We start from the raw sequence: 19885 nt of genomic DNA on the forward strand, positions 1-19885 counted from the left end.
TAGGTGCATTCTGTAAAATGCATATATTTGCCCATATGTTCATTTCGTAGAATGTATATTTGCCCGTAGACGCATTCCGTAGAATGTGTATTTGCCCGTAGGCCCATTCCGTAGAATGTGTATTTACCCGGAGGCCCATTCCTTAGAATGTGTATTTGCCCGTAGGCGCATTCCGTAGAATGTGTATTTGTCCGGAGGCGCTTTCCGTAGAATATGTATTTGCCTGTAGGCGCAATCCGTAGAATGTGTATTTTCCCGTAGGCCCATTTCAAGTAGCTCGTGTGCTCTTATTTAGAAATATTTTTGAAGTATCTAGGTCATTTTTTGTGATGAATGGACCTAGGTCGCTTTTTAGGAGGAATGGACCTAGGTCGTTCTTTGTTAAATCATGCCTTCGATATTTTGCCAAAGCCTTGCCCTTTAGGCGTATTAAGAAATATTTTCTAAGTGCCTAGGTCGTTTTTTGCGAGGAATGGACCTAAGTCGCTCTTTGTGAGGAATGGACCTAGGTCGTTCTTTGTCAAGAATAGACCTAGGTCGTTCTTTGTTGAATCACGCTTTTGGTTTTTTGGTCGTGTCTTGCATTTAGACACTTTAATTAGAATTGTTAGTATCTTGGTCGTTCTTATAGAGAACAGGCTTGAGTTATTTTATATAGAATAATTTCATTGGGCCTATATTTTTCGTGGGTTTGGGCCTTTCATATTTTGGTCTAACAAGTTCAAATCAATTACTTTCTTTCTGTTATTAATTATGAAATCAGTCCCCACTTCCGTCTTAATTTAATAAAATTCGGGCCTTTACTCGATGGAATTAAGAAGATTTCGTAATTTGGTCAACCGTCAAAGTTAACCAAACATAGCTCAAAGTTAAGACCTAATATTAAACGAAAACGTATCCTAATGAACAAATTAATAATCAACTCAAAGTTTCAAACTACATGGCATAAAAGATAGATTATGTCCGATGATATCTTAGGATTTTAATATTTTAGGGTTTTTTTTTAAGGGGACCTCTAAAAAGGAGGTTTTTACTTATAAAATAATTCACCAAGAAGGAATATCACAATGAAGGCCCAAATTAGTCAGGCTAGTTGCTACACAATTATTCCCTATGTAGGTATAAGAAAATTTAAATGACATTTGAGAAAGCAACGACTTATAGTAAACCGATGATTTCTTAGTAGCCAAGGAGAGGAAGTCTCATGCAGAAGCATATTCTGGGGAGCGTGCTTTATATTACCTGATTAATTATCTTTTTCAATGAAACTTTGTGTTTCCTATGGGAATTCTTTGAAGCTTTGTGTTTCACTATCTTTATCTTTTTCCACTTCCTTATTTAATATCAAAACATGAATCGTACTTGACCGTTCTACTCACGGTGATCAGAGCTATTTAGACCCCTCCATTGATCTCTTCAATTTTTTTAATTACAGTTTTATTGTTACCTTAAATTACTGAAATGGGAATAAAAAAACCTGCTTTACAATTGCTGGAAATTCATCCTCAACTCAACATACCAGTAGCCTCTACTCATTTTGTTGATTTTGATTTAATCAACTATTTAACTTTCAAATTCTTCTCTGCCGCTCTTTCCCAAGTCCCTTCCGAAAACAATCTTTGAATAAGACTGAAATTCTTGAAACAAGAAGTCTCTTATAATTTTTATTCATTGACATCAAATACATTGAAGAGAAATATCTTTTTATTTGCTCACCTAGACGAAGTACAGAGATTTTCAAACTTATTTGGAGAAATGGAGCTTGTCCTCAACAATTAATGATTAAAGACAATAAAATCTGGCGAGTTTCGATGTTCTTTTTAGTAAGTTCCCTTAAATTTGAAATTGGGATTCTGGCTATAAGTTGAATAGCTCCACTCTTGCGTAATTTCATTAAATTTGAAATTGGGTCTACTTTACAAAAGCCTTGAATACTTAGATTGGGTCTAATTCTAAAAGCCCATAACATCTAATTCAAGTTGGAGGTCGGAAATTTTGACAGAAATAATGCAAGCTTTCAATATTCAACTATTATATTGTTTTATTTTTGAATCAGAACATCCTAATAAAATTGATAAGTGGATATTGCTGACTCACAAATTGTTCACAAGTCTATGTATTATTGGGCAAAGTTCAAAAAAAGGGCACAATGCAGGAATCTGTTGGAGAGTGCGATAAAAAGAAATTAATAATTAAAAATATATACAGAAAGAGGGAAAAAACAAAATTGAGAGAGTTAATTCTCTCTTACTTTTAAAATTTTAATTAGTCATCAAAACGCATCGTTTTAGTGTTTAGTGAGGAAATCTGCGAGTAAATTAATTTTTGGCAAAGAAAAGAAAATTTTTGTTTTTTCGGGAAATCCCCCCCCCCCCCCCCCCCCCAAAAAGGAAAGATTAAATAGAGCAACAGAATAATAAAAACACTACTCTAATAGAGCACAATTTAAACCAACCAACACCCATGAATCACAATATACACAGCATAAGCCAAACTCCAAGACTTAATTGACATTTCAAATTTTTACAATGAAATAAAGTTGTCATTATTTTGAAGGAGATTTATTCATGAAAAACAAATTCTTACAATAAAAAAAGGAAGGGCTTCAGGATTGAATTTCAAGTTGATTTTTGCACACATGTAGATATTAGTTAATCAAGACATAGGAAAAATAAGAGTTGATTCTGAGAATGGAAATAATATTTATTATTTTTTGAAGATTTTTCCGCAAAAAAATTAGGAAAGTTTGTGGGATTATATGAAACTCTTTCGGAGACCTTTTTTATAGTCCATGTAGGGCTTTGGTGGATAAAAACTCAATTTTTCCTCCTAGTTCAGAACCAAAGTTATAGCACACAATTTTGAGACTTTAAAGGGCAATTTTGCTGTTGAAAGGCTTTGGGATTGAATTTCAAGTTATTTTCTTTTCATGCATGTGGATATTAAATCATATAAAAAAACGAAAGTCGATTCTAAAGCTTGAAGTAATTTTTATGAGTTTTTAAAGATTTCTCTAGAAAAATTGAAAATTTATGAGAACTTATCAAATTGAAGTAAAAACTCTTTAGGAAATTTTTTTTTTTGGCCCACATATGTTTTGGTTGGAAAAAAAAAACTAATTTTTTTCTCCTGGCCCAAAACCGAAGGCTAGCACTTGGTTTTGGGCTTTCAAGGTGTTTTTATCTTGGAGGGCTTTGGGGTTGAATTTCAAAAAGATTTTTTATACTCATAAATATTGGTGAAAGAAAACCATAGGAAAAAGGGGAGTTCACTCCAAGTCCCAAAATAATTTTTATGAGTTTTAGAATTTTTTTTTTTAAATCTAAAAATTCCTAAGAATTAAGAGAACTTGTAGGATTACTATTAAACTCTTTGTGAGGTCTTTTTTATGGCCCACCTAGAGTTTTAGTGGAAAAAAAGACTATTTTTCCTTCCGAGCTCATAACCAAAGACTGAAGCACATGGTTTTGGGCCTTTAAAGTAATTTTGCCATTGAATGGCTTTGATGTTGAATTTTGAACTTTTTTATGAGCATGTAGATGTTAGTGAAACAAGATTACAGAAAAAGGAGTCAATTTCAAACGTTGGAACAATTTTCATAAGCTTTTGAAGATTTCCCCAAAAAAAAAAAAAATGGAGAACTTGTTCGATTGATATGAAACTTTTTGAAAGACATTTTTTATGGCTTACAGAAGATTTTGGTAAAAAAAAAAAATATTTTTTCTCCATGGGCCCAGTTTAGGCCTAGAACCAAATACTATATATAGCATACGATTTTGGATCTTTCAAAAGCAATTTTGCAATTGAAGGGTTTTGGAGTTGAATTTTTGCATGCACATAGATGTTGCATAAACAAGACCACAAGAAAAAAAATGGGAATTAATTCCAAGGCCTGAGATAATTTTTACAAGTTTTCAATGAAATTTCTCAAAAAATAGGTAAGAATTTTCAAAAAATTAGGAGAACTTGTTTGATTAAAAAGAATCTCTTTCGGGGGGCTTTTTTATGACCCACGTAGGATTCCAATGGGAAAAAAATCTAACTTTTCCTCTAGACCGACAACTAAAGGCTATAACATATGGTTTTGGGCCTTTAAAAGGTAATTTTGCCCTTAAAGATCTTCAAGGCTAAATTTTGAGTTGATTTTTACATGCACATAGATATTGATGAAACAAGACAAAAAAAAAAAAGAGTCAATTTCAAAGCCATAAATTGATGACAATAAAAGATTATCACAACTGAAAAATGATGGAGCATTACATAACATCATGGACTCACAGTTTTGCAATCAATTTATTGTTGGAGTGACTCCCAAGACTCATTATTGTTACGGGATGAGTGTTTTGCGCAATGAACCCGTGCGGCATTTAAACAACTCTTGCCGAAGGTTGCTAAGTAAGTTTTTGAGCTTTTCGACTAGTTAAGCCTAGAGATTTTTGAAGAGCTAAAGAGAAGAGAGCAATAGAACCGAAAGAGAGAAATTATGTTACTCGCAAGAAAAATTACAAGAGAGCTTACAAGAGTGTTTGAGTTGCTTTCTCAAAACTTGATAATCAAATGTCTAATGCCATGCCCTATTTATAGGGGATGCTTGCCAAACTCTCGAGTTCTAGAGAATTCTACCAAGTTGCCGATCTAGATATTTACATGTGTTAGAAATGTGTAAAGAATTCTAGATATATACAAGCTTGAGTGTGCTAGAGTTGGCTAGAAATTTCTGGAATTGGGCCAAACTAGCCCTCTTAGCCTTGTCTTGGGCTCTTTGCCTGAAATTGTGGGCACCTGGGCTAGCAACTTGGGCGGTCCACAACATCCTCTCCCGCATAAGCTTGCGGCGTCCTCGTCACACTCGCGTGCTTGAAATTCTGAATGTATTCAACGAATTGCCATAAATCATCTTCGCGTTCCCAAGTGGCTTCGCTCTCGGGGAAGTTTTTCCACTTTACCAAGTACTTATTGTATGGTGGTACGCCTCTCCTCCGAACCACGCGATCTGCAGTGATGTAGTCCACATCTTTGTCGAACGCGGTGACAGTGGTGATTGGCACCCGCCTCGATTCTCCGCGACTTGAGTCTTCCGTATCTCCATGATATAGTTTGAGAAGGCTCACATGGAAGACCAGATGGATCTTGAGTCTTGGCGGAAGTTGGAGTTAATATGAGTCGTTGCCCACACATCGCTCAAGTCAGAAAGGTCTTTCGTAACGCCTCATTAACCCCTAGTGAACTTTCTGCAATGTCTTGAATTGTTGGGGTAAGAGCTTGATCATGACTTGATCACCTTTCTTGTACTCAACATGACGTGTCTTTGTATCCGCACACTTTTTTATCTTCATCGCTACTTTGTCAAGGTAAGCTCGTATGATTTCCGTTTCCTCATACAATTCGCAAGCAAGCTTGTGTGCCACGAGGCTTTTTCCTCTATAAGTAGAGGCTATGGCGTTGGGGGTCATGAGCTGGAATCCCACGATGATTTCGAATGGACTCACTTCACTATAAGTTATAAGAAAAATGGGCAATATCGAGTAACTTCGCTCAATCCGAATGATGAACGCTTACATAGTGCCTTAAGTACATCTCGAGGAGGGCATTGATGCTTTGGGTCTGCTCATCCGTTTATGGGTAGAAGCTTATCGAGAACTTGAGGTTGGTCCCTAATATCTTAAAGAGCTCTGTCCAAAAACGGCCAGTGAACCGAGGGTCTTAGTCGTTCACAATGCTCTTCGGAACTTCCCAAAGTTTCATTATGTGCTTGACAAAGAGGCGGGCCAATTTACCTACTTTGCAATCGGTTGGTACGGCAATGAAAGTTGTGTACTTGCTTTAACGGTTGACAATGACCATGATGTTGCCGCATCTTTCGAATTTAGGGCAATGACGTGATGAAGTCCATGGTGATACTTTCTGATTGCCTTGTTGCGAGTGGTAGCGACTCCAATAATCCCGCTGAGAGTTGATGATCCACTTTGTCTTGTTGGCATACAAGACAAGTTTGCGCGTATGCCTCGATGTCGTCTCTCATGTGTGGTAAAAAATATGAGGCTTGAACTAGTGCGGTGGTGCGCTCGATGCTTAGGTGACCAACCCACTTGGAGTAGTGGCACTATTTGATAACTTCTTTCTGCAAATTTCCTTACCTTGACATGAACAGTCTATCTCTCTTGGTGAGGATGATACCTTCTTCTTGTCAAAATCGCTTTGTCTTGCCTTCGAGCACATTCCCCAATAAGTCTTTCGTTAGAGGGTTTTGTTGGAGGCATTCCTTGATGTGTGAGACAAGATCATAATTCAACTGGCTCATGCTAAGTGTTGCCAATTCGACCTTTTGGCTTAGAGCATCCGCAACGACATTGGTTTTGCCCAGTTTATACTCGAGCCGATAGTCGAATTCTACAGGAAAATCTTGCCACCGAGCTTGCTTGGGGCTCAACTTCTTTTGAGTTTGAAAGTAGCGTGTCGCTACGTTATCCATCATGATTGTGAAGTGTGAGCCAAGCAAGTAATGTCGCCACACTTGCAAGCAATGTATGATTGCAGTCTTTTCCTTCTTTTTCACCGTGTAGCGGCATTCCGTTTCATTTAGCTTTCGACTCTCGAACGCTATGGGATGACCTTCTTGCATGAGGACTCTACCTATGGCAAAATCCAAGGCATTTGTTTAGACTTCGAAGGGCTTGGAGTAGTCCGGAAGAGCGAGGATAGGTTCTTAGGAAATTGCCTTTTATAACTCCTCGAATGCGCGTTGGCACTCTTTGGACCAATGCCACGTTCGATTTTTCTTGAGTAAATCTGTCAAGGATGCCACTTTGCCTGAGTAGCCTTTAATGAAGCGTCGGTAGTAGTTTACCAATCCAAGGAGTGAGAGGAGCAAGGGCACTTTCAAGGGAGGCTCTCATTCGAAGATGGCACTCACCTTGGCATTTTCCATCATAAGTTTTCCGCCCGCAATCTTGTGGTCAAGGAACTCTACCTCTTGTTGAGCAAATGAACACTTCACCATTTTGAGGAAGAGTTGTTGTCTCGAAGTACTTGGAGGACTTGTCGCAAATGTTGGGCATGCTCCTCGAGCGTGGTGTTATACGCCATAATGTCGTCCAAGTACACGACTACAAAACGGTCGAGGAATGGTTAGAGTACTTTGTTCATCAGTGTGCAAAAAGTAGTGGGTGCATTGTTGAAACCAAATGGCATAATAAGGAATTCGAAAGACTCATACCTTGTTGTGCATGCTGTGTTCCCCTGCCAATGCAAACTTGGTAGTATCCGGGGTGCAGGTAAGTACTACGCTTTGTTAAGTTGGTTGAATAGATCTACTATCAAGGGAATTTGGTACTTGTTCTTGATAGTGATCTTGTTGAGCGCTTTATAGTCGATGTACATCCGCAACGATTTATCATTTTTCTTTTGGAAAAGGACCAGTGCACCGAATGGGGCCTTAGAGGGGCAAATATAGCCTACGTCCAGTAAGTATTTAAGTTGTCTTCGTAACTCTTCAAGTTCGGGTGGCGCCATGCGGTAGGGCGTCAAGGCTGGTGGCTTCATGCCTTGTTCTAACTCAATCGCATGATATACCTCTCGTCGAGGTAGTAGCTTCTTCGGAAGTTCGGGAGGCATCACATCCTTGAACTCGTTGAGGACGGCTTGTATTCGCGGAGGGACTTGGCTTGGCGAGTTTCCGCAATCTCTTTCCTCGTTTAGTTCCTGAATGGAGACCAAGAAGCTTGAGTCCTTCTTGAAAGCCTTTTTAAATTGCATGGCCGAGAGTGTCTTCTCCTCGAACCTGCCACGTTCTGTGGGAACCATGCATGCTTTACTCCCGTCGAGGATGCTTAGGGAGTTCGTAGCGGGTAGCGGGAATGCATAGACTTGATCGAAAAATTCAATGCCGAAGACCATCTTGAAGTCATCTATGGGCACGATAGAGAAGTCAAGCTTTCCGCTCCACGTACCGAGGGTTGTGTGTATGCCTTGTACAATACCCGCAATGGGCTTGGCAGGTGAGTTCACCACATTCATCGTGCTTCCTTCCTTGATGACGCCATCGCCATCGCGAAGCCTAAGCACTTGGCCTCATCTACGGATACGAAGTTGTGCATTGCTCCTGTGTCTAGCAGTGCACGAACGAACTGGTCGTTTATTTTTGCATTCACGTACATGAGCCATTTCATGGTGAGTGCAGGTTTTTGGCGATTGAGTACACCAAGGCGTTGGAGAGAATCCATGCTAAGTTGGGGTTCTTCTGCGGACATAATGAGGTTGCTCTTAATTTGGGTCGCAAGAGTGTTGAGCAACTTCTTTTCCGAACAGTTATGTACCTAATGAGGGCCATTGAATATGAAATATGGGCTTCGAGGCTTTAGTGGCTCTTTTTTGCCCTTCGATTTGCCTTGTCCGTTCTTGTTGCTATGAGGCTTTTTTTGCCCCCAATCTTTGCAGTTGTTGCCCTTATCTTTACTACTCTCTCCCCTACCTTTGCCTTGGTTAGACTTTTTGTCTTTAGATTAGGTGGAGTATTCGGTGAGCAACTTCGCGATGGCAATGGCGTCATCAAGTGTTTGAACATCCGCCTATCAAGCTTTATCTTGGCACAATCCTTGAGGTTGTCTTGGAAGTAAAAGAGGGAGTCCTTGTCGGACATGTCGCTTATCTCGAGCATAAGGGTAGTGAACTCATTGATGTAGTCACGAACACTACCAGTTTGTTTAAGATGATGTAAACGCGCTCGTACATCCTTTTTCGCATTACTTAGGGCAAATTGCTTTTGGAGTTCTTGCTTAAAGTTAGCCCAAGTATTGATGGTGTAAATGCCTTTGCCAATCTCACGATGCTTCCAAAGCCACCATAATTGTGCAACGTCTCGAAGATAGGTGGTGTTGTGCCCACTTGTAATGCCTCATCTTGTACACTAATGACATCAAAGTATTGATCTAGCCTGAAGAGGAAGTTGTCCATGCCAGTGGCATTGTGTGTGCCATCATAGATGTCAGGTTTTGACATGTCGATGCATCACGCATTACTCGTACTTGCGGAAGTGAGGCTAACTGAGAGTGTGCGCTTATGTCATGCCCAATATGAGCGGAATTCCTCAACTTCCGCTTGGACAGCCCACAGTTCCTCTTGGATGAAATTGCGGAGTTTCAGCAACTCTTCACGAAAGGCTCAAAACTCCCTTCAGAAGGTGTTTGCTTGGTCTTGGATGAAGGTCTTCGTTGCCACCGTGAATTCGGCGTATTCTCCCTTGAGACCGTCCACCATTTCCTCCAATCCATCAAGGGTGTCCTAAGCGACAGACATAATTGTTTCGAGCGTAGCCATGCGAGACTCCAAGGCATCAACGAATGGGGCCTTGGACTTGTCGCGGGTCTTGCCTTGGGCGCGTCCTTCCTTGCGACTGAAGTTTAGATCCGATAGGGCTTGCACACCAACAACACTCTCTTATGTTGGGTTTGGAGGGTTGGCCATTGCTCGTGAGCTAACTTGCGTAGGTGCAAACCTTAGCTCTGATACCAATTGTCACGGGATGAATGTTTTGCGCAACGAACCCATGCAACACTTAGACAACTCTTGCCGAAAGTTACTAAGTAAGCCTTTGAGCTTCTCGACGAGCTAAGCCTATAGGTTTTCAAAGAGCTAGAGAGAGGAGAGCAATAGAGCCGAAAGAGAGAAATTGTATTAATCGCAAGAAAGATTACAAGAGAGCTTACAAGAGTGTTTGAGTTGTTTGCTCAAAGCTTGATGCTCAAATGTCTAAGGCCATGCCCTATTTATAGGGGAGGTTTGCCAAGCTCTAGGGTTCTAGAGAATTCTACCAAGTTGCCTATCTAGATATTTACATGTGCTAAAAATGTGTAGATAATTCTAGATATATATACAAGCTTGAGTGTGCTAGAGTTTGCTTGAAATTTCTGGAATCGGGCTAAGCTAGTACTCTCGACTTTATCTTGAGCTCTTGGCCTGAAATTGTGAGCACTTGGGCTAACAATTTGGGCGGTCCGCAACATTACGCACTTACTTCCCAAAGTGCGCAACCAACGAAATAAAATTAAAAAATTACACATACATGGAATCTTATTTATTTAAGTTTTTCGATGACTTACAGCAATAAGCTTTCCTCACTTCAGATGGAGATGCTGTACAGATCCCCTTTTCCTAGCAAGCCAGGATCCGAAAATGGTTTCAAGAGCTCATATGGCACCATTCCAGCTCCAGTTCTATTATTTAATTCCTTATTTGCATTTCTTTTATCGATTAACCCTCCAAGAAGTTTCAACTAGCCACTAAACCTTCCAAATGCAGCCTTTATAATTGGATCATCATCTCACGCTGCCTCCATTTGATTCCCCAAATACTTATCACCAGGCGAATGACTCGACAATGTGTCTAGGACAACCATAACTTTAGTAGCTTGAATCTTGAAAGGGAAACATTGTAAAAGTGCAACTTCGGGTTTTTTTAAGGAATAATTCCCAGTTTTCACCTCTATTTACGCTAGGCAGTTTTCTTCTCGCAATAGCGGGCCTGTTGAGGAAATAGCCTCCAAATGTATACTGGCCAAATTTAATAGTTGCGTGGTGACCTGATGTTACCCAAACGATGGATGTGATGATTTTAATTAAATCCTGAGGGGTTTTTAGGATAGGCCGCCAAGGTTCATCCTTTTCGTCAACGTGTCCGACAGTTCAAATTTCAGCACACTATGATTAAAGATCTTCATCAGACTTTACAAGGTTGTCATCAGGATAATAGTGATTCACATAATCAGCTACCCAACTATTTAAGGCGTCTTAGAGTTCGAGACGGTCATTACGAAAGGGTAGTCTTCAATTGTTAACCTTAAGCCGTGTGGAGCACTTGGATCTTTAACAACCATTCCCCTAGGTGACCGAGAAATATATTAAAAAAAAATAAGGCAGCAGCTATGATTGAGCTGCTCCACCGTATGGCACTAATGATGATCATCAAATCATAATAGTAATTGCAGATTTAATATTTATTTCTATGATTGTATTGTCATCAATAGTGCTCCATTGTAGAACAGTTCTGGCATATCTGAACCCCAAAAAAAATATTATTCCTAGTTTCAAGAGAATACGTTTTCGTTTATTATTCATTGAAAATTTGGTGACCTTCCTGCTAATGAGGTCTGTGGGAAGTGCTTGATAGTCAAATCGCCACTGCTTGTCATGTAAAGTATGAGAGAAAAGTAGAATGGACAAAATAATTTTCATTGATATTTGATTGAGTATATATACACATATGACTGACTTGCTATACATGGTAGGATCCCTATAATTAAGCTATGCAATCAAAGTCTACTGTAATTTAGGAATGCATATAGAAAGATATATTTACAGCTCAATATAATGAATAAATGGATTCTACTTTCTAATACTCCCCCTCAAGTTGGAGAGTGAATGTCCAGCACTCCCAACTTGCGAACCATGGGCATGAAAACTTATTTTCCCAAAGCTTTGGTCAACACATCAGCGAGCTGATTTGCGGAACTTACAAATCTCGTTATCACACAACCTTCTTGTATCTTGTCTCTTATATAATGACAATCCATCTCTATGTGCCTTGTACGTTCATGAAAAACTGGATCAGCTGCTATATGTAATGCAGCCTTATTGTCACAATATATCAATGCAGCCTCTTGATGTAAAATCCATAAATCTCTAAGTAAGTAACGAAGCCATGTCAATGCACAACAAGCTCCAATCATTGCACTATACTCTGCTTCGGCTGAGGAAAGAGAGACAGTTTTCTAGTGCTTCGATCTCCACGAAATCAATGAAGGGCCCAAGAACACACAATACCCCGTAGTAGATCTTCTTGTAATGGGGCATCATGCCCAATCCGAGTCATAGTATGCTCGCAACCGAAGATCACTAATTGATGAGAAGAAGAGGCCTTGGTCAGGAATATATTTTAAATAGCGCACAACCCGTAAGGCTCCCTCCCAATGATCCTTCCGGGGTTGGTGCATAAATATGCTCAATATATGGACATCGTACGTAATATCGGGCCTCGAAACTGTGAGATATAGTAATCTTCCAACTAATCACCTATATCGCCATGGGTCTTTGAGTGGCTCACATTTATCAAACAACTTTAAGCCAGCCACGTTCCATGGGAGTATCAATGGGAGCTGCCCCTAATAACCCTGCATCCTTAATAATTTCCAATGCATACTTTCTCTGAGAAATAAAAATGCCCTTCCTAAATGCAGAAATCTCAATAGCAAGGAAATCCTTCAAGTCTCATAGATCTTTAAGGTGAAATTGATTATGCAAGAATTTTTTGATATCGATTATACTCACAAGATCATTGCCAGTGATTAAAATGTCGTCAACATATATCAAAAGGGAAGTAGAGGACTTGCCTTGCTTCCTGGTGAACAGAGAGTAGTCAGCTTTTGATTGTACAAATCCAGCTGAACGTATGGCCTCGGAGAATTTAGCAAACCATTGACAAGAGGCATGTTTTAACCTATATAATGACTTGTGGAGGCAACAAACCAAGTGTTCTTCCCCTTGTCGCCAAAGCCCTAGCGGCAGAGACATGTAGATTTCTTCTTGGAGGTTACCATGAAGAAATGCATTATTGACGTCGAGTTGATGAAGAGACCAGCCACAGGCAGCAGCTAACGCCAACAAGCAACGAACATAAATTATTTTTGCTGTCGCAGAAAAAGTATCTTGGTAGTCAACTCCCTCCAATTGAGTGAAACCCTTGGCTACAAGTTGCGCCTTATACCATTCAATAGATCCATAAGATTTATGTTTGATCTTGTAAACCCAACGACAGCCAATTGGAGTTTTACCGGCCGGAAGAGAGGTAAGAGACCAAGTACCATTTTCTTGCAGTGCCTGCAATTCGAAACGCATTGCTACTTGCCATTCATGGAGAACGATAGCTTCTGAATAAGACTTGGGTTTTGTGAGATTACTGATTTGAGCAATAAAGGACTGATAAGCAGGCTTGTATTGGTGATATGAAATATAATTAACCAGTGGATATCGTGTACCTTTAGTTGGACCTGGAATTAAGGAGGCCGATTGGTCAGAGTAAACATGCGATCAAACATAGTCGTAGAGCTTGACCGATGGATCGGTGTTGCGGCTGGAGCGACCAAGTTCAGGTCCGGGTTCAGGTTCGGGTGCTTGTGATGCAGCGGGTTCAAGAAATGGAGGAGGCGAGGACTATGGGGCCGGAGAAAATGGATCGAAGAAGTGTAATGGGGTGGCAGGGATCGAAGAAAGTGGGCCAGTTGAGACTAGTGGGGCAACAGGTTTAGGACGGCGGGAATAAGTGGGAATGACAGCTTGGGGAGAGGAAAATAGTGGTTCTACCGCGAGAGGAGAATAGGAAATTTGATCGGGAGAATTAGGAGAGAGTTGGGATGAGGGAATGGGGCTTAGTGGAATGACGTGAGAGTTGAATGATGAGTCAAGGGAAGAATGAATTAAAGGAATTGGGCTTGATTGATGGGCTGTCAAGGGAAGAGAAATTTTGGGTTGGACAAATGAGTAAGGAAAAATGATTTCGTGGAATTTGACATCTCGGCTTGTAAAAATCTTTTTAGTTGATAAATTAATAATTTGTAGCCCTTTTAAGCAATGGGATAACCGATGAATATGGATGGTATGGCACGAGAGTCGAATTTGTGAGAAGTGTGAACATTAGTGGCATAGGCCAAACACCAAAAAACACGAAGATGGAAAAAAGAAGGTGGTTTTGAATAGAGAAGTTCGTAAGGAGTTTTGAAAGAAATAACTAGAGAAGGTAACCTATTGATGATGTGTATAGCAGTGAGTGCACGTTCGCCCTAAAATTGGGTTGGTAGGTGTGCTTGGAATTTTAATGCTCGGGCTACTTGTAGGATATGACGATGTTTGCGTTCCACAACCCCGTTTTGTTGAGGCGTGTAAACGCATGAAGTTTGGAAAACAACACCATGATCTTGAAAGAAAGATCGGAGTGAGATAAATTCTCCACCATTGTCACTTTGAAATGTTTTAATGCGACGGTCAAATTGAGTGGAAACATGGCTGAAAAAGCGTTTTAAAAGAGATTGTGTTTCGTTTTTTTGTCGCATCAAAAAAATCCATGTGAGACGAGTATAATCATCAACAATAGTGAGGAAATAATAAGCTTTGGTAAAGGAAGGGTGTTGATAACGACCCCAAATATCACCATGAATTATTTCAAAAGGTTTTGTAGAAGAAATAACACTGTTATTGAAAGGAAAACGACTTTGCTTAGCCAACGGACATATGGGGCAAGCATTATTAGACTTAACAAAAAAATTCAAAAAGTTCTTGGCAATAAAACTTAAACGAGAAGGTGATACATGGCTAACCGATTATGCCAGAGGTCGGTGGATGAGATGGTGATATTGCAGGCTGGTCGATTGTTTTGTGAGGAATGTTTTGTCACAGATTGCGTCGTCGCTAGTGCCACCAAAAAATATACTCATCTCGTTGTTTACCCAAACCAATCGTCCTCCTCGTAGCCAGACCCTTCAAAATACACCAAAAAGGGAAAAACGTCACTGAACAACCCAAACCTTTTGTCAAATGACTAACTGACATCAAATCAACTTTAAATGTAGGCACAGATAACACATTATGTAGATAATAGACAGAATTGAGAGGTAAAGACCCTTTTGCAACAATATTTGCTCTTTCTCCACTAGGCAACAACACAGGCGGTAACGAGTAATTGTTATCTTTATGCAATAAATTAGGTGATGAAGTAATATGATATGTCACCCCGCTATCAATAATCCAATTTCGGGAAACAATCTTAGACAAACCTGGCTTTGTTACCGTATTTTCTTTGGAGTGAGAACCTTCATTTTGATTATTCAGGAGTGACAAAAGTTGCTTGAGTTGAGCATCAGATATTGTAAGTGAGCCTTCATTTGTGTTTGACCCCTCTCCAACTTGATTAGCGATAGAAATACCTTATGTCGATTTGGATTTTGGCCTGAGTTTATTTTAGCGTTAGGATGGCCTGGTGGGTATCCATGCAGCTTATAACATTTTTTGATCCAATGGCCGAAATTTCCACAGTGGTCACACAAAGGCCTACCTCTCCCAGAGCCAGATCGACGCCGATCTCCTTCTTGAGGTCCTGCAAGTTCTGGTGCCTGAGAGTATGTTCGATCGCGAGAATCTGGAAACCCATGAGAGCAAGTTTGTTCAGTTTTTCTTGTTGCCGAATGAGTCGACTTGCTGCGTACAGCCATGGCAGCAGCGCTGCTGTTTGAATCGGTGTTCATATGCGCTGAACTAAGGAGGCACTGTTTCTCTTCTTGGGAGATTGAAGAGTAGGCTTGGCGAATAGAAGGCAAAGGATTCATTAGCAGGATTTAACCTCGAATTGCACTATAAATTTCGTTTAGACCCATTAAAAACTGCATCAATTTCTGTCGATCGGCTTGTGCTATGTCTAATGTGTTGCCAATTCATCCCATAAACTTTTCAACTTAGTATAGTAAGCTGAGACAGAGAGTTGCTCTTGTCGAAGAGAAGCAATATCTCATTGTATCTCGAAGATATGAGTTGCATTGCCTTGAGAGAAACGCTCATAGAGATCTTCCCAAACCTCATGAGCAGTAGGATAATAAGTCACACTGTTAGCTATTTCCAGATTGCAAGAATTGACGATCCAGGAATGAACCATATCATTGCATCTCGACCAAATTGCATAGCCTTCAGGATCAGTTTCTTCTGAAGGAACTTTGATAGAACCATTGACAAATCCGAGCTTGTTCTTGGAGTTTAAAGCTCGAACCATAGTCTTTTTCCAACCAAAATAATTATCTCCATTTAGACGTTTGGAGACGAGAATCAATCCGAAGTTATCCGAATGGTGAGTGAAGAAGGGATTGGAGAGATTTACCTTGGAGAAATCTGCAGAAATCTCTGATTTTTGTGGATCAGAACTGCTGGTTTTTGGAATATGATCAAGGGCCATGATGGCTGAAAGAGAGATGCTACACGAGAGATTAAAGTGCAGCGAGTCCTTGCTCTGATACCATGTAAAGTATGAGAGAAAAGTAGAATGAGCAAAATAATTTTATTGGCCATTCCTGCATAAATTCCTACAATTTTTTTTCTTGGCGTTAAGTAATTAAGAGGCAAATAAGCCTTATGCTTTTTTAATTTTATTTTCTTACTTTTAAAGGCGGAAGTTGGGCAAGGCCCAAATTGATATTTTTAGCAATTACCTCTGCAGAATTTGAATTCAAGTGGCCATTAAAAAAAATAAAGTGACTTGAAATCCAGTATGTCAAGTCTTTATGGTAACGTAATAAGCCTTATGTACTTCTATTTTATTTATTTATTTTAAAAAATTAAGTACTCCTACTGAATACATACACCCAACAATGGATGTACGTACTTCTATTTTGAATTCAAGTGGCCATTAAAAAAAATAAAGTGATTTGAAATCCAGTATGTCAAGTCTTTATGGTAACGTAATAAGCCTTATGTACTTCTATTTTATTTATTTATTTTAAAAAATTAAGTACTCCTACTGAATATATACACCCTATAATGGATGTACGTATGAGTTGTTAGATACAGTTGATAAGAATCTAATAAACTCAGGTGTTGATACACCAAGAGTACCCAAAACTTTCACATATGTTTCTATTCATTTGTATATGTGTCTTACCGTGACTGATTGTATGCTGTACGGGTTAATGCGAGTGTCTGCCTAGCAAATTCATCCCTAAACCAACAAAATTGATCTCCTAGCACAGATGAACAGGCATGAAAGTACAAACATTTTTCTTTTTAATTTGATAAAAGAAAGAAGAGGTCCAATTAGTACTGTCCATTGTTTCAGGTGTCTTAAATCGCAAAACATCTTCACTTATGTCGACTGCTTCCTTAATAAATTTGGTAAGTATTTTTTTCTAAAATGGTTCTTCCTTCAGTAAAGGCAATTTAACTCCTTCGTTGAAGAGGGTGTCTATTCTAGTGAAGTACTGGAAAGATTGATCTGGATCGACAACAGCAGATTCTATTATGGTATCAATCCATGCAATGCTGAGTATAGTGTCTTTTTTGAAAATTGTTGTTCCTTTATATTCGAGAATGCTTCATCTCTGGGTACATAGTTGGTGCTACTCCTTGTCTCTGAGGTTGGATCTACATCAAAGAGAATTGAGTTGGGTAGATTTTTTTATCTTTTTATTATCCAAAGAAATACAAGTATGAATTTTAAGAAAAAGGTAGATGTTCATTTAGTCATATAATAAATAGTTTGAGCTAATTACTTGGTTAATCCATGTACTTCAAAAAAATTAAATACTTTTGTTGTATATTTTGTTTCCTTTAAAATCTTCTTCATTATTCTCTATATTCAACAATTACATGTTTGACTTGCTAGAGTCTAAGTTATGTCAGATGAAAATACTAATTTGTTCCTGAAAAGTTAAACTCAATGCTTAAATATAGAAATAACTACATGAACCTTTTAGTAATGTTAAAGGAATTATTTGTGTTATTCACCCAAACTATATGGATTTAACGAGCATTGATTGTTGTTAAAACTTGTATGTTCATTAAGGGATAAAAATATTATTTTATACTTATATTATCATTTACATTTGTATTTACGTACAACTGATGAGAGAAAATCAGGAAAAAAAAAGAAACAAAGAAAGAACAAAGGGCACATATTTAGAATTTTAGAAAAGTTAAATTAAATAAATAAATAAAAGAAGTCTTGTTAAGAAAATTTTTTAATTCTGTCGTCTATGATAGTATTGTACAAGAATGTAACATTAACCAAGTAACCATTGATGGTATTATTGTACATTAGAATGTTACATGTGTGTAACACAAAATTGTTACTATTATTTTCGGTAATTTTATAACGGCATATATAGTTTAAACTGTCTTGAAAGTTAAGGTTTTTACCCCCCCCCCCCTCCCACACACGTCATCAGCAGTATACAAGGGAATTAACCCATAGTACAGTAATTTGTCAAAATTATTAATTTTAAAAATCATATTTACCAAACATGATGACTTTTATTTATTAGTTATTCATTTCATAGCGGTTGTAGTTTTTACGCTCGTACCGGACCACGATAGCAAACAAAAGCTCAATCTCAATTTATATAGAAGTTAAAAGAATGAAGGACAAGAAATATCTCATAATTTTGGAATATCATATCCGGGATATAACTTCTATAGGAGAATTGACTAATATTGCTTGAGTATGAACGTTTGATCATTTTTATCCTTACAAATCTTATTAAGAATTATTAACAATATTAATCAAAGGAACTGACCTTATTGGTAAAGAAAATTCTCTTCTGTTTGTTGATGTGCTTTGGCTGAACCCATGAACAGCATGTTATATTCACATAACAATTCCTGAAACCATCAAGAACAATATCCTTCAATTAAATCTATATCTGGTGCTCATTTTCCACCAATATAGCACTAACTTCTCCAAAATTTGGTGACAGTTCGAATTCAGCCTCTGTGAAGCCAGTTAGTTAATTCTGTTAAGAGGTTAAGTGGCGAGCTGAGTCAGCATTGGTGGGGCCAGGGTTAGTTAAGTTTGTTGCTACTAACAGCTGGATGAAATCAGAGCTATAAAAGGTGGCTCAAGGCTGATCAGCAGTGGGACTTGATTCATGATTTCGAGAGGCTTAGGGTGAGAGATAGAAAATACTTTGTAAGAGAGATTTAATCCTTGTCATCAATTGTCTCTTGTTAATCAATCTGTTCAATAAAACTTCAAGCCCAAGAGGGTTCTTCAGCCATGGATGTAGGTACCTTCGGTACTGAACCACATAATCTTTTTTCTGTGTTTCTTCCTCTTGCTTCCTCTGTTCTTAGTTCTTTAGGTTTTCTTGGTTGAGTTACTGTTTCTTTATTGTTTGATAATTGTTCTTGAGGAGTTAGTTTGATTCGTTTGGTTAAATCTTGGAGTCGAGATTTCACTGTTAATCTCAACAGCCTCATAGTTCATGTTGTGAATAGACTTTACAACGCTGTAAATCCAGAATAGCTATATACTTCTACAATGTTGTAAATACGGATTCCCTCATTTTTTTAATACGGACATGCTCTTAAGTCATAGGGTTTCATAAGCTTATTTTTGAATGAGCTATAAAGCCATGCAGTTTAATAATATTAAAAACTAACTCTCTTAAACCGCATAATTTAAAAGCGTTTCTATATGGAAAAAAAAAATAATGGTACCTGCACCAGGGAAGGACTCTATATAATTATATATTTATAGTCATGATAAGATTGAAGACTTTACTGAATAGATAATTTTTTCCCAAAAAAAAAAAGAGATTTCGATCATTTATTTTAAGAAAACTTGGTACACAGAGACTCTATTAAGGAGTAAAAGAGGCAGTTTTTGATGTTCTTGTGCAAAAAGAAGAAAGAGTTATAAATTAAGATGGTTGTAGTTGATGAAATAAGTTGCTATTATTATGCTAATAGTAAGGGTTTAAAAAATTATGTTGTTGAAAGTGATGTGACTTTTAAAATCAAAGTATATGCATTTGATAAATTTTATTAGTGAAGTGTTATTTCACTGTAGAATGACTAAAATATACATAAGTTACTCATCTTGTGTTTTGTATTTTTAAATTAAGTTTTAATATATAAGTTATCTAGAAACATCTTTTTTTATATATTTAAACACGTAAATTTATGTGAATTAAAAAAAAAACTAGTTAAAAATCCAATCAACTTTATATAAATCGTCCATATAAAATATGACAAAATTCATAGCATAATTGCCGTAAAGTCGTCTGGAGTTGTAGCGCTAGTCTAGTGTTTCATCATGGTTCGTAAATTCCAGTGAGCACACTATTGTCATCGTCTGAAACAAT

At 38.2% G+C, this 19885-nt stretch overlaps 1 pseudogene; it reads right to left on the bottom strand.

Moving 5' to 3' along the window:
• Window positions 1-10117: 10117 nt before the first annotated feature.
• Window positions 10118-11228, bottom strand: LOC112100826 (annotated as a pseudogene).
• Window positions 11229-19885: the final 8657 nt, after the last annotated feature.

The sequence above is a fragment of the Citrus clementina genome, unplaced genomic scaffold, assembly GCF_000493195.1.
Source record: "Citrus clementina cultivar Clemenules unplaced genomic scaffold, Citrus_clementina_v1.0 scaffold_2, whole genome shotgun sequence".
Taxonomy (NCBI): domain Eukaryota; kingdom Viridiplantae; phylum Streptophyta; class Magnoliopsida; order Sapindales; family Rutaceae; genus Citrus; species Citrus x clementina.